General features: G+C 38.7%; 1 protein-coding gene across 6 annotated transcripts in view; it reads right to left on the minus strand.

The window, feature by feature from the left end:
• Nucleotides 1-12,677, minus strand: part of LOC141771100 (leucine-rich repeat and fibronectin type III domain-containing protein 1-like protein) — a 389,487-nt gene that overhangs the window by 145,034 nt on the left and 231,776 nt on the right. Inside the window, exon 1 of one of the 6 annotated variants that reach the window (XM_074641027.1) lies at nt 7,669-7,807. The exons of the other annotated variants lie outside the window; for them this stretch is intronic. The gene's annotated coding sequence lies outside the window, so the exon portion shown is untranslated. Of the gene's footprint in view, nt 1-7,668; nt 7,808-12,677 lie in introns of those variants that run through there. 6 annotated transcript variants of the gene reach the window in all.

The raw sequence follows: 12,677 nt of genomic DNA on the forward strand, positions 1-12,677 counted from the left end.
GAAACAAATTCAACTTTTAGCAGCTTAATGATCAGTGTCACCATGACTTTTCTCTGCTCGGCAGGCTGAGAAAACTACGACGAAATGAGAGGAAAGCCTCGCCTCGGAGACAGCTGGAGGAACATTAGCGGGGCGTTTGAAGTTTGAGATATACAGTTTGTTTCGTTTATTACCTGAATGGAACAGCTGGTGATGACTAGTATTCGTAGCTTGCTGGCACACAACTGATTAACAACGATGCTTTAGTGTCTCAGGGTGAAAAGGCATTGGGGTACGCCTACATTACAGCGTTCTCTTCAGGTTCTAGTGCAAAACTATCACATTCATACATTCATATTTCCAACGCATTGAAGTTGCCCGAGGAGGGTCCATCAAGTCATTTTGCCCAACAGTAAATCTCATTTTACCTCAAATGACATACTGATAACTGTGAAAAGGCTAACTGTCTCTTTGTACGTGGAGGACTTGGACATTTGTATTTTTATAAGGTAACGTTTTCAAGATGTTTTTGAAAAGTTGACATTAGCATGAAATTTTGTGACTGCATTTTAACATTTCCCTTCAACAAATGCACAAGAACCAGAGGACTTTATCGAGCTGGAGCTGGTTTTTGAAAGATAGATTGGTCTTTTAATCATAATGTTCAACCTGCCATTAAGCAGCAGTAATGTGATCATGCGTATCCCCATGCAGTACTAGTATAAGTGGTGATCAGCTGTTGGGCTGAGGTCACACAAATAACCTCTTGAGTCAGTAATCAATGAGGGAGATCAATTGATTTGGAAAAATAGATTGGGATCTGCCGCCACACCAGTTACTTACTCATGTACATGAGTAGTGAAACAAAGAGCATTAGTGAGGGGGGAGTGGAGTAAATTAGCCGTGAACATCAATACTACAAGAGGTTGAATAGATAATCAGTAAGAGTAATAGATAGTAATTGATCATAAGTGCTCCTCCAGAAAATGTAGGGTAAAGGATAGCAGAGGATCATTGATGATCTCATGTAGAGCTTCACCTCTACAGTCCCATGGAGATCAACTGTGCTGGTTGTGGAGTTACTCAAAATCATTATCATTTTGAAGCTATTAAAGAGAGATTAGATAAAAACGACAGTCCATGTTCTGCTCAGGAGTCTCATCAGCTTCTGAAACAACATAATAAACATCACAGGACACTAAACCCTCCACTGAATTAGTTATAAAACACTTTAAGAGCTTTTCTAGTCAGAATGAATCACATTTTAGTGGCAAGGAAACTCAGATTTTATATGTGATGGAGAAACTTCATCACAGTTTCATTCTTGGCATTAACCATCACTTTAACAAAGAGCTGCACTATCAACACGGGTGGTTGTTAACCTCCTGTTTCTCATTACCTCATATGTGTCAGGACACATACTGCACACTTATTTTTCAGCATTTATTATACTGAAAATCACTCCGAACAGCGTATTATTTAGAAAATGACAATGTTCAGCCTTTTTTTTCTCCATCATTTTTCAAACCTTTTTTCAGACATTTTTTACAGACTTTTTTCAGACGTTTTTTTCCAGCATTTTCAGACTTTTTTTTCAAATATTCTTTAGACTTTTTTTTCCAACATTTTTCCAAGTCTTTTTTCCAGCATTTTTCAAACTTTTTTTTCCAGACTTTTTTTTTTTTTTTTACCTTTTTCAGACACTGTTCAGACTTTTTTTTCTCCAGCATTTTTCAAACTTTTTTTTTCAGACTTTTTTTCCAGACTTTTTTTTATTTTTTTACCTTTTTCAGACACTGTTCAGACTTTTTTCAGACTTTTTTTTCCCAACATTTTTCAGACTTTTGTTTTCCAACATTTTTCAGAGTCTTTTTTTCCAGCATTTTTCCAACTTTGTTTTTCAGAAATTTTTTCCAGACTTTTTTCAGACTTCTTTTTCCAACATTTTTTCAAACTTTTTTTTTCAGGCATTTTTCAGAGTTTTTTTTCTCCAACATTTTTCAAACTTTTTTTTCAGACATCTTTTCCAAACTTTTTTAGGGAAATGTTTTCAGACATTTTTTTTTTTTTTTACCTTTTCCAGACATTGTTCAGATTTTTTTTTTTCAGCACTTTTACAACTTTTTATCCAGACTTTTTTCAGACGTTTTTTTCCAACATTTTCATACTTTTGTTTTCTAACATTTTTCAGAGTCTTTTTTTCCAGTATTTTTCCAACTTTGTTTTTCAGACATTTCTTTCAGACTTTTTTTTTTTTTTTTACCTTTTCCAGACATTTTTCAAACTTTTTTTTTCAGACTTTTATTCCAGACTTTGTTTTTGGGACATTTTTTCAGACTTCTTTTTCCAACATTTTTTCAAACTTTTTTTTTTCAGGCATTTTTTCAGTCTTTTTTTCCAACATTTTTCAAACTTTTTTTTTCAGACATTTTTTCCAAACTTTTTTTTGGGAAATTTTTTCAGACTTCTTTTTTTCCAACATTATTTCAAACTTTTTTTTTTACAGACTTTTTTCAGACTTTTTTTTTTTCAGACTTTTTTTACAGACTTTGTTTTTGGGACATTTTTTCAGACTTCTTTTTACAACATTTTTTCAAACTTTTTTTTTTTTTTTTTACCTTTTTCAGACATTGTTCAGACTTTGTATTTTTTTTTTTTTACCTTTTTCAGACATTGTTCAGACTTTGTATTTTTTTTTTTATACCTTTTTCAGACATTGTTCAGACTTTGTATTTTTTTTTTATACCTTTTTCAGACATTGTTCAGACTTTGTATTTTTTTTTTATACCTTTTTCAGACATTGTTCAGACTTTTTTTTTTTCAGCACTTTTCCAACTTTTTTTTTTCAGGCATTTTTCAGACTTTTTTTTCCAACATTTTATCCAGACTTTTTTGGGGGGCAGGGAGGGTACTGTACACAGTACTGTACTGTACTTTGATATCATCTATGGTAGTTGTTTGCATGAAAACACAAAATTGAAATGATTATGATTATTAAAATATTTGCTTTGATAAAAAAAAACCTTGGCATGCTGCTTAGAACTAATGTTAGGAAGTTAAACAGGTCATAATTCCCTCTCTAATATCTATTTTATATAGCTGTGAAAACATTTCCTACAAACATCTGGATTTATTCAAGTTTCTCGCCAAAAACTAGATTTTACGAGATTACATTTGAACACATCATGATAACGTTGTAATTTACCTTTGCCCAATAGGCATTTTTCCTGAGCCGACTTTGAACGCCTCATAACAATAACTCAATGGCACCTTTGTTAACATTCGTATCTCCACCGGCTGCTGACAGGTAACTTTGCTAACTCTCCACCTGCTGATTTAAACACATATTTGTTCTTCAAAGTGACGCATTATCAGGGAAAAATAGGGCGCACCCCCTCAGGTTTAGTAGCGCCATGCTGTTGAGCACTTTTTTCTCTCTTCAATTTGTCTCTGGTCCAAAACAAACATGATACAGCGTGCATATGCATCATAGTGCATGCGTAATAATAGCATCAATAAGATGAATCGATAGTCAGAGATTCCTCCGTTCACCACCAGTGGTACGTGTACAACTGTACTAGAACATACTTCAAAGTTTTCCCTTGCTTCATTTTAAGCAGTGATATCACTACGTGGCTTTTATAAATCCGTCCAAACCAAGAGGAGCAGGAAAGTTATCCACAACATGAAACTATCCGACATGCCTCTGAAGGTGCCGCTGACATTTGTCTGACATTTAGTCCAGAGCGACTCTCCAACACACACAATGAAGTCACCTGAAATGGAATGACATTCAGTTCTCAGATCACCAATACTGCATCTCAGTCAGTCAATACCGCATAAGAGAGAAAGAGCCGAGACAATTTCTTCTAAAATATTCCTGTAATATTAGAAACACTGAAGAGTTATAGGAGACAAAGAGGTCGAAGGGATTGTCTTTTAACAATTCAAGATACGTGTATATTAGAGCTGGATGATACGGCAGGCAGGATACGATGAGAGCACGCAAGTGTCAAATCCACACTCCGGAGATAATGAGAGCAAGGTTAGGCCAATATATCATTATATTATAGTTGTATTATTATTATATCATCGTTGGCAAACCCCAAAAGCCCTTGACTCAAGTTCTTTACAGAAAGGACGAGGAGGAAAGTATCCTGGCAGATAGCTTCCATCCTCCTTCCATTTAAGAAGTCCTTCATCCCAATTTGTCATCAATATTCTTAACTCCACAAAGTGACTGAGAGGATTAAATCCACAGACACGACATGAACTGTCTGAATGTGTAATATGACCTTGTCTGTGTGTATGTTTCACCAACTGATTGTCTGCTTTTCCGTAATGTTTCTTGTGTCTGGTGAGCCGAAGACAAACTTCTACCCTGGCGGACAATAAAGATATATTCTATTCTATTTTATTATTCTATACATCAGACTGACATTGGAGTATTATTTAATATCAGAGTCGTCCAGGTGACAGAGATTTCCCCTGCTAATTCAGAAACTCTTCTCTCTCAGTGATCAACATATCCTCATACAAGGGCTCCTATGATATCTTACATAAAGGTATTCCTCATTTTTCATTCCTACAAATTTCCCGCAACACGTGTCAGTTTACGCTCGTTACATGCATACAGTATTTTCATAAAAAACTTCCGTCCTTACAGGAAACGACTTCCTTATATTGAGGCAAGAAAACTACTTAGTTAGGTTTAGGAAAAGATGGTGGTTTGGGTTAAAATGACCGTCTCGCTATGCGGCGTTTGCCACACTTATATTTCCTGGTTCAGGATTAAGTGGATCACATACAAATTTTGTGAGATACGCACAAATTAAAGTGCATTAATTTTCGTAGGTATAGCCGGTGTATGACACCAGCCTGACACGTGGCGTGTCAAATTCTGATCCATCCATCCATCCATTATCCGTAACCGCGTATCCCATTCGGGGTCACGGGTGTGCCGTAGCCGATCCCAGCTGACATTGGGTGAAGGCGGGGTATACCCTTGACAGGTCTCCAGACTATCACAGAACTGACACATAGAGACAGACAACCATTCACGCTCACATTCACACCTACGGGACATTTAGAGTTAACAATGAACCTAACCTGCATGTCTTTGGACTGTGGGAGGAAGCCGGAGCACCCGGAGAAAACATGCAAACTCCACACAGAAAGGCCCCAAGCCGGATTCGAAGCTGCGACCCTCTTACTATGAGGCGACAATGATAACCACTGCAAGGTGCCCAAATTCTGCTCCAGTCTTTTCAAAATAAACTTCTGTCTTCACAGGAAAAAAACTTGGTTAGGGTTAGGAAAAGACGGTGGTTTATGATAATATAACACCGGATGTGATGCAACTCAAGAACAGAAAAATAGATTAACGTTGACTTCTGGTTTCACCCGGGGTGCAAAACCGGTCTCCTGGGCGAAGGTCCGACCTCCGTCCTCCTTTGTCGAATTACAGTGAACAACAGTGTGAAAGAACAGCCTGCAGTAACCGTGTCGACACCTCCCATTATTTTTATGACCAACGACCACAATATCAGGAGGAAAGTGTTTCTGTTGTTATTGTCGCAGGAATAATGCAACATTAGACAACAGTGGATATAATTTGTGTTTTGGGATTTACTAAAGCAGTGCATCCCCGGCATTTATCTCTACTCTTTGCATTTAACGAGGCGACCAGCGTTACGCCGAGTCCCCTCTGATTTGAAGCTGCATTAATTGGCCACTAGGGGGCCAAAGAATACAGCTGTTATGGCCATAGCATTTTAGCAAATAATGGCCTATTCACACATTCAGCAGAGACTCCATGAGGGACGAGGCTACATTCAGACTAATGTGTAAACCTTGTATAGGGGAAATATATAACATTCTGGCTGACACTGTATTGATTATATTTTGTGAGGTGTGCTGTGCATTGTTTCTCATTAAACTCAAGTGAAATGAAGCAACATCACATGAGCCCACACCTACCAGAGAACATTAAATATACACATGAGAAGCAGCATGACTCAATCTATCTCAGTCTGGGATATTCAGTCATTTTAGGAAATGGTTTCTTACTAAGATATATCATTTATTGCACCCATGTTTCCTGTCTTGTCTATTTCTAGTCAAACATTTGCTTCTAAATATCACACGAAAACCTCAACAGGATGGGCAGACAGTGGATGCAATAAGGTATACTCTATAACATGGATAATGATTATCAAAGTAGCCCTGAGAGAAACTACAGTGTGAGAATCTTCATACTGAAGACTCAACATGAGCTGTGGTAACATACGTTATTAAATCAGACTAATACTGTGAGAGAACAAAAGCAGAAATATCAAAATCACTGCAAAATAAATGCAAAATGCATCAACAATAACAGCTGTATTTTGTCTTGCAATGGCCATTTTGTTATTAATAATTTATCTTTTGTTGATCAGCGTCTCCGAAGTTTGTTCAATAAATTAACTCTTATTCTCGATTACCGTGCAAACTAAATACTGAGGTCTAACAGGTAACTAAGCATAACTAAAGCCAGTGATTCTCAATGTGTCTGTCAGGGGGTTTGCAAAATAACTTTCTATAAATTATATATATAATTGTGCTGTATTATTAAAATGTGCAAATCTACAGATGGGGACCATTTGTGCCAATAAAACAAACATATAACAGACATATCATTACTCCTATTACCCACGTTAGCTTTGGGACAATAGAAACTGTGATATGATTGAGACACACAGCAATAACTTTATTATGTTTAAGTTGAAGCACTAACTGAGAGTCAGTCTTAGATAAATACGTTTAGATATCTGGATGTATCGGGACTCTTGCTGCTGTTAATTATCGGAAAGATCAATTACTTGAAAAGTATAAATACTGTCAAGTTCAGTCCAAATACAATTTGAATATACGTTGTACCTTATACCTATGACCTTTTAAAAGTGGTATTAACATGACCCAAATTGAAAAGTGTTTCTGTTTATCACAATGAAACAGGTCTTTCCAATAGTTCCAACGGCATCTAAGAGTACAAATGGTAGTACGCATTAAGCTTCATCAGTGTTATGATTATGAGGGGGTCTTTGGAAAATGTAGTAAGGGGTCCCGGGCCCCAAAAAAGTTTGAGAGCCCCTGACTAAAGCAAACTTTTTTTTAAATTTACCAAATCTAACATTCAGTGGTTGCTTCCGTAGAGAAGGATCACGTCTAGAAGACTTTTGTTAATGAAAAAAATGAAATATCCTTATGAGTTTCTTCCTCCAGATGGTGAGAAACACTTCACTGAAGCTCTCAGACATCTAAAGTAATATGCATCCTGTGCTGGAGCACTAACGCTCTCTAACTCAGAACACATAGGGAGGAATTCTGTAGAATTATTTTGTACTCATGCAGATCCTGATCAGAGAGATAAAACATACTCTCAGTAGGCTCCTCAGCGCTGCTGGGAGAACGCAGCAACTGAAAGCAATGAGAAAAATAAATTATCCCAGTGAGGAGAGTGTACTCACACCCTCATCAATATTTATACAACGGGGTCCACTTATTAATTCACTAGGCCCGATTGTTATTGAAGAGGAGTCTTGGGTTTTTTAATTTGGGATTTTTTATCCTGTGTGTGTGTGTGTGTGTGTGTGTGTGAGTGTGTGTGTGTGTGTGTGTGTGTGTGTGTTGTCCAGCTTGTTCCATCACCTGAGGCTGTACGCCAGAGGCGCTAGCAGTGTCTAAACACATACTCGTCTGTTGTGGTCCAGTTACTTCTACCAGCGGTGCGATCGACAAGTCAACACGCCTCCATTCAGCTGAGTGTTTTCACGGTTTTTGATTGTCTCAATAGTTCAGCTGTGCAGGAAGGATGCTTTCCAAGCTTCATTTGAAGAATCACCGCGTTTCCATCATTCACATTTGGAAGTATCGCATCAAAATAGCTGTACGGAAACAGCAAAATTAAATAAAATGTCCTCAATTGCACAAAAACATGTTTTACGCTGGCTCGGGGCGGCAGCATCTCAGTCAGTGGGGAATTGGCTTGGGAACCGGAGGGTCGTTGGTTCAAGTTCCTGCATGAACCAAGTACGGAGTGTGGACTGGTAGCTGGAGAAGCGCTAGTTTGCCTCCTGGGCAAAGCCAAGGTGCCCTTGAGCAAGGCCCCAACCCTCCGAACTGCTCCCCTGGCGCTATATAGTAGCTGCTCCTCGCTCATAATACTAAAATGGGTTAAATGCATAGATTACATTTCAACTAGGTAGTTTTTGTCACAGAACATCCGTACATAAGTTACGCTACTTCCGGTTTGGTGTAAGTTAAGTAGTTTTGTTGCCTAAGCCTAATTAAGTTGTTTCCTGTTAAGACAGAAGTTAAATTTAAAAACGCGGGAGCAAATATTGACGCTGGACATTTGTAGGAAAACACACAAAACATGAGGAATAACTTTTTGTAAGATATCATACGAACTGTTGCGGTAAGATATATGGTACTTCAGTTACTATACTTTTCAGCTGCAACATTCAATCAAAATTTACAACCGTCAGTTTGGGGAATAATTTTAATAACCACGTTTGTCTACTCTGGTTTTTTTTTTCTATGGTACAACTGGGTGCTTGTTTCAATCCTGTCTGACCGCTCACATTGCTGCCCTGCTGGACTCTTCATCACTTCTAGTGATGAGTCCACAGATCTCAGCAACTAGGCCATTGAGGCAAATGTTGTCGATGTGAAAAAGCACACAAATATTAATTTATTTTTCCTCCCCTCCTCCTCCTCCTCCACACAGGAAGGAGTGTTTGTGGGATTGTTTTCCTGGCAGAATGCAGCAGGTGGAGAAAACAAGCACTCCTTGTGGAGGACAGAAGGTGGATAATCAGGATCAGACTCCTCTGTGCTGACGGCAGGTGGAAACATGGAGGAAGGAGGATTGTTAGGAAATCATTGTGTGTTTGTGTGAGATTATTCCGATGTATACCCGTCTTTGAGCCGGTATGTGTGGGTGTAAATACACTTCTTTATTGTTTGAGAGTGTATTGTGATCCTGTGTGTGTCCTCCTACGCTCCACAGATCACTGGAGAGGTTTCCAATATGAGGCTCTCTCAGACTATCGATCAACGTCCTCTCTCGTCTTTACCGTCGTCCTCTCCTCCACCTCTCTGGCTCTCATGCAAATTGTCTCTCTCTTTTTTAATCCACCTGTCATCCCTCCTTCCTGTCATCTCATCTCTTCTTCTGTTGTTTCTCTCCTTTCATCTGTGCTCTCTGACCGACTCTGGCTCCTCTCCTCTCCTCTCTCTCATCACGCCATCATGCTTTTAGTTAGCAAACACTCCTGAGGGGTTGAGTGACTCATATTTTGGCCACCAATGAGGAGACCGAAGACGTTTTCAACGTGTTTCTCTATTTTTATCACCATTGAAATACCATGGCAGGACATAATACTGATACTTTTAATTTGTCTTTATCCAATATTTGGTTTGCTGTAAGACATGAACCACCAGTCACCCCGATCTGTCTGAAATGATTCATGACTGAAGGGGACAATCTATATCAGGACTTCACGTGTTTTGGGGGAAGTCCAAGTGAGAACGTGTATATATTAAAAGCCTCTATTTAGTGTTTAGTTTGATATACTTATACCTTGTTTTGATACAGACAATGAGGAATAAAAAGGTTTTTCATCACAGAAAAAAGGCTCTCCTTCACTCTAGAACTTGTCGGAGAATCATCAGATTTTCTTCAGCATCAAAGCAATCAAATTATATTTTTCTGTACATCCAAAGCTACACTGCAAACAGAAGCTACCACTTTAAATCTGGGGTTTACCAGAGATGTGCTCATTAGTTTCTTATAAATAAGTCATTCAACATTAAAAAACTAAAGAAATCTTAGTCGACTAAGACTGAAATGACCGATTAGTCGACTAATCAACTAAGAGGAGGCAGCCCTACTGCTAACAGCTAATTCAGCATCCTTGGAATGGAGACCAAATATAACCAAATTTGATACTCAATTTATATTATTTGTTATAATAAATACTTTATATTATTTTGTTTGTTTATAGCCTGACGTTAGCTTTTTACTTCTGGCGATTGCATTTACTCTTCAAAAATCATAAAGTGGTGTTCATTAGTGGGGATTATGTTGCTGAACAAAACATGGAAGTATCATAAATGTTTCTTTGCCATAGATCTTATATATTTTTTTGCAATAATCCAAAACCCAATGGAACAATCCCATTGGCTTTTTGACGAGGGAACCAGGGCGATGCTAACTTCCTGGTTGGCCTACAAAAACATGTCACACAGACGAGCTGTACAGCTGTTTTATTACGGTGAGGATGGCTCGTGTTATGAAAAACATTTTGAGGTTTGGTGGCCTGGATTAGCATCCTTCCTAACATATGGTTTGTTAAGGTGAATTATCAAGTTTTACTGAAGAGTCTCACATTAAATCCATATTTCACTTTAGCTTTGATTAAATTAGTATTCAATAGACTTTTGCCTCCACCACAGTGTAATCTTCTTCCATCGTGGCTGGTATATATTTAGCCGTTCCCCGGTGAGTCTTGAAGCCGTTATCAACAACCTGAAGCCACCCTCGCTGGACCCCTCACCACCTGAATCTCTCAAAAGCCCGAGTGAATCCTGAACTTCCCAGCATGCCGAAGGTATTGGAAGCAGCATGGCGTTGCTTCTTTGCAATTCTCTTTCCAGCTGGAACCCAGATGGAAACAGAGCCCAAATCAAATACCCACAATCCCCTGGGCGAGGAGAGGGAGCCTGGCGGTGTTAGATTAGATGTAGCTGTGTCAATAATACAGCACTCACGTTGGCAGTCACCAGGAGAATAAATCTGTTCACCTACTGTAGGTGATAACAATGGTCAATGAAATATTACAGAGGGGGAGATGTTCTTTAATAAAACATCTCATGAAATGTAATCGCATATAAAGAAAAAGTAAAAACTTGAAATTCTTCCAACACACAAACACAACAGGAAGGCTACAAATACCAAACATCCACAGCGCCAGCAGACCATGTAGGCCAAACATATACTTAAAGATACACCTATATTCACACAAAGACACGGTCAGAGGACAAGAGAGTCAGAGAGGTAGAATATGAGAAGCAAAAAGTGGAAATTGAGGCACTAAATCCAGACTAAGTAAGACCTGAAGTGGTGGAGAAAAGACAAACAGAAAAAGAGAGAAATGAAAAGAGAGTGGGTAGTACGAAGAAAAGGAAGGGCGCCAAAACAGAGTAAAAAAGAACACGTTCATTTACTGTTGTATTCATGTATTAGATAGCGAGGAGAAGGAGAGGGAGAAAACGAAGGACATTCATTTCAGAAATAGAAAACAACATGCTGACAAGGAGAGGTGTGATGGGAGAGAATAATGGGAGGAGATAAAGAGGGAGGGAGGTGGAGGGGGAGGGCAGAGAGCAGGCGGGGAACAGTGGTTATTATTTCTGAAAATCTTTATCTTCATCCTTTCTAATCCACCACGTCCTCTCTGCTGCTGTATGCTCGGATCCTCACTCCTCTGTTTTCTATTCTGTCTCTTCAGAGGGAAGTGTGGACTGTAATCACATCAGCTTCTGTTGCTCTGAGACTTAGGAGGCCGTAGAGGCCAAGAGTTGGGGTATTTTAAGGTTTCATTTTCTTCAGATCACACAATCTTGATGCAAACTAAACTGTCCTTGTGTAACCATAACATTAAAATTGATTTGGTAATCGTCAAGTGATCTATAATCAGTAGAGAATTTGCCGGGTCTCGAATTGAACTGTCGACTCTTTACATCCGTCAATCCTCTAACAAATTCTCATTCAAATACCATCTGAGTATACATTACTTAAGCAGCTGATCGATAGTCCAGTGTTGGTCATGTGTGGTTTTTCTTTTGTTACTTTTCCCTGATGATGGGCCTTGAAGCTAAATGGTTGTGGAAGATGTGTATGAAGGTGAAATTTATATATGTTTGGAAAATGTGAATGTTATTAGTGTAACACACATATGATGTTCATATATGGCTCATTTTCTCATAGACTTCTATACAATCAGACTTCTTTTATCAATCAGAGGAGTCGCCCCCTACTGGCTGTTAGAAAGAATGCAGGTTTAAGGCAAATAGACACAGAAACAGACACTCATGATCCCCAGAGGATGAATCCTACAGACTTTGCTGACCCTCTGACATTTCATCTCACTCATCCGGTGAAATCTGTACAACTGCCTGATAGACTAACACAGAATAAACATCTTACAATTTGGTTTTCTTTAAAAAAATAAATAACATTATTGCTTCACAGAGCTGCTAGCATGGATGGAGACCTTTAATGGCAACACACGCACGCATGCCAGGATATGCCACAGTCACATTTCACAGCGTTGATGTGCATCACCTCTCCAGAAACGGAGCACGTTAACATATTCACTCCCTGGATTGGCGCATCCCAGCCACCATACCTTGACCACTTCTTATGTTCTACAGTTGTCAAATAACACAATGTTTGGTAACTCTGCAAATGTGCGTTGCACATTGGTGTTGTTGTATAATTTAGAGTAGCATTGTTGCAAACTAACTGCTTACAACTACATAATATCAGTATCTGTAGGGGATTCTCGCTCAGTTGCAGCTTTAGTGAGCTGTAGTAACTGCTGATCTCAAACGCAGCGGGACACATTACACCGTTTGCTTCATGTCGGCTC

This window comes from Sebastes fasciatus, chromosome 7 (genome assembly GCF_043250625.1).
Source record: "Sebastes fasciatus isolate fSebFas1 chromosome 7, fSebFas1.pri, whole genome shotgun sequence".
NCBI lineage: Eukaryota > Metazoa > Chordata > Actinopteri > Perciformes > Sebastidae > Sebastes > Sebastes fasciatus.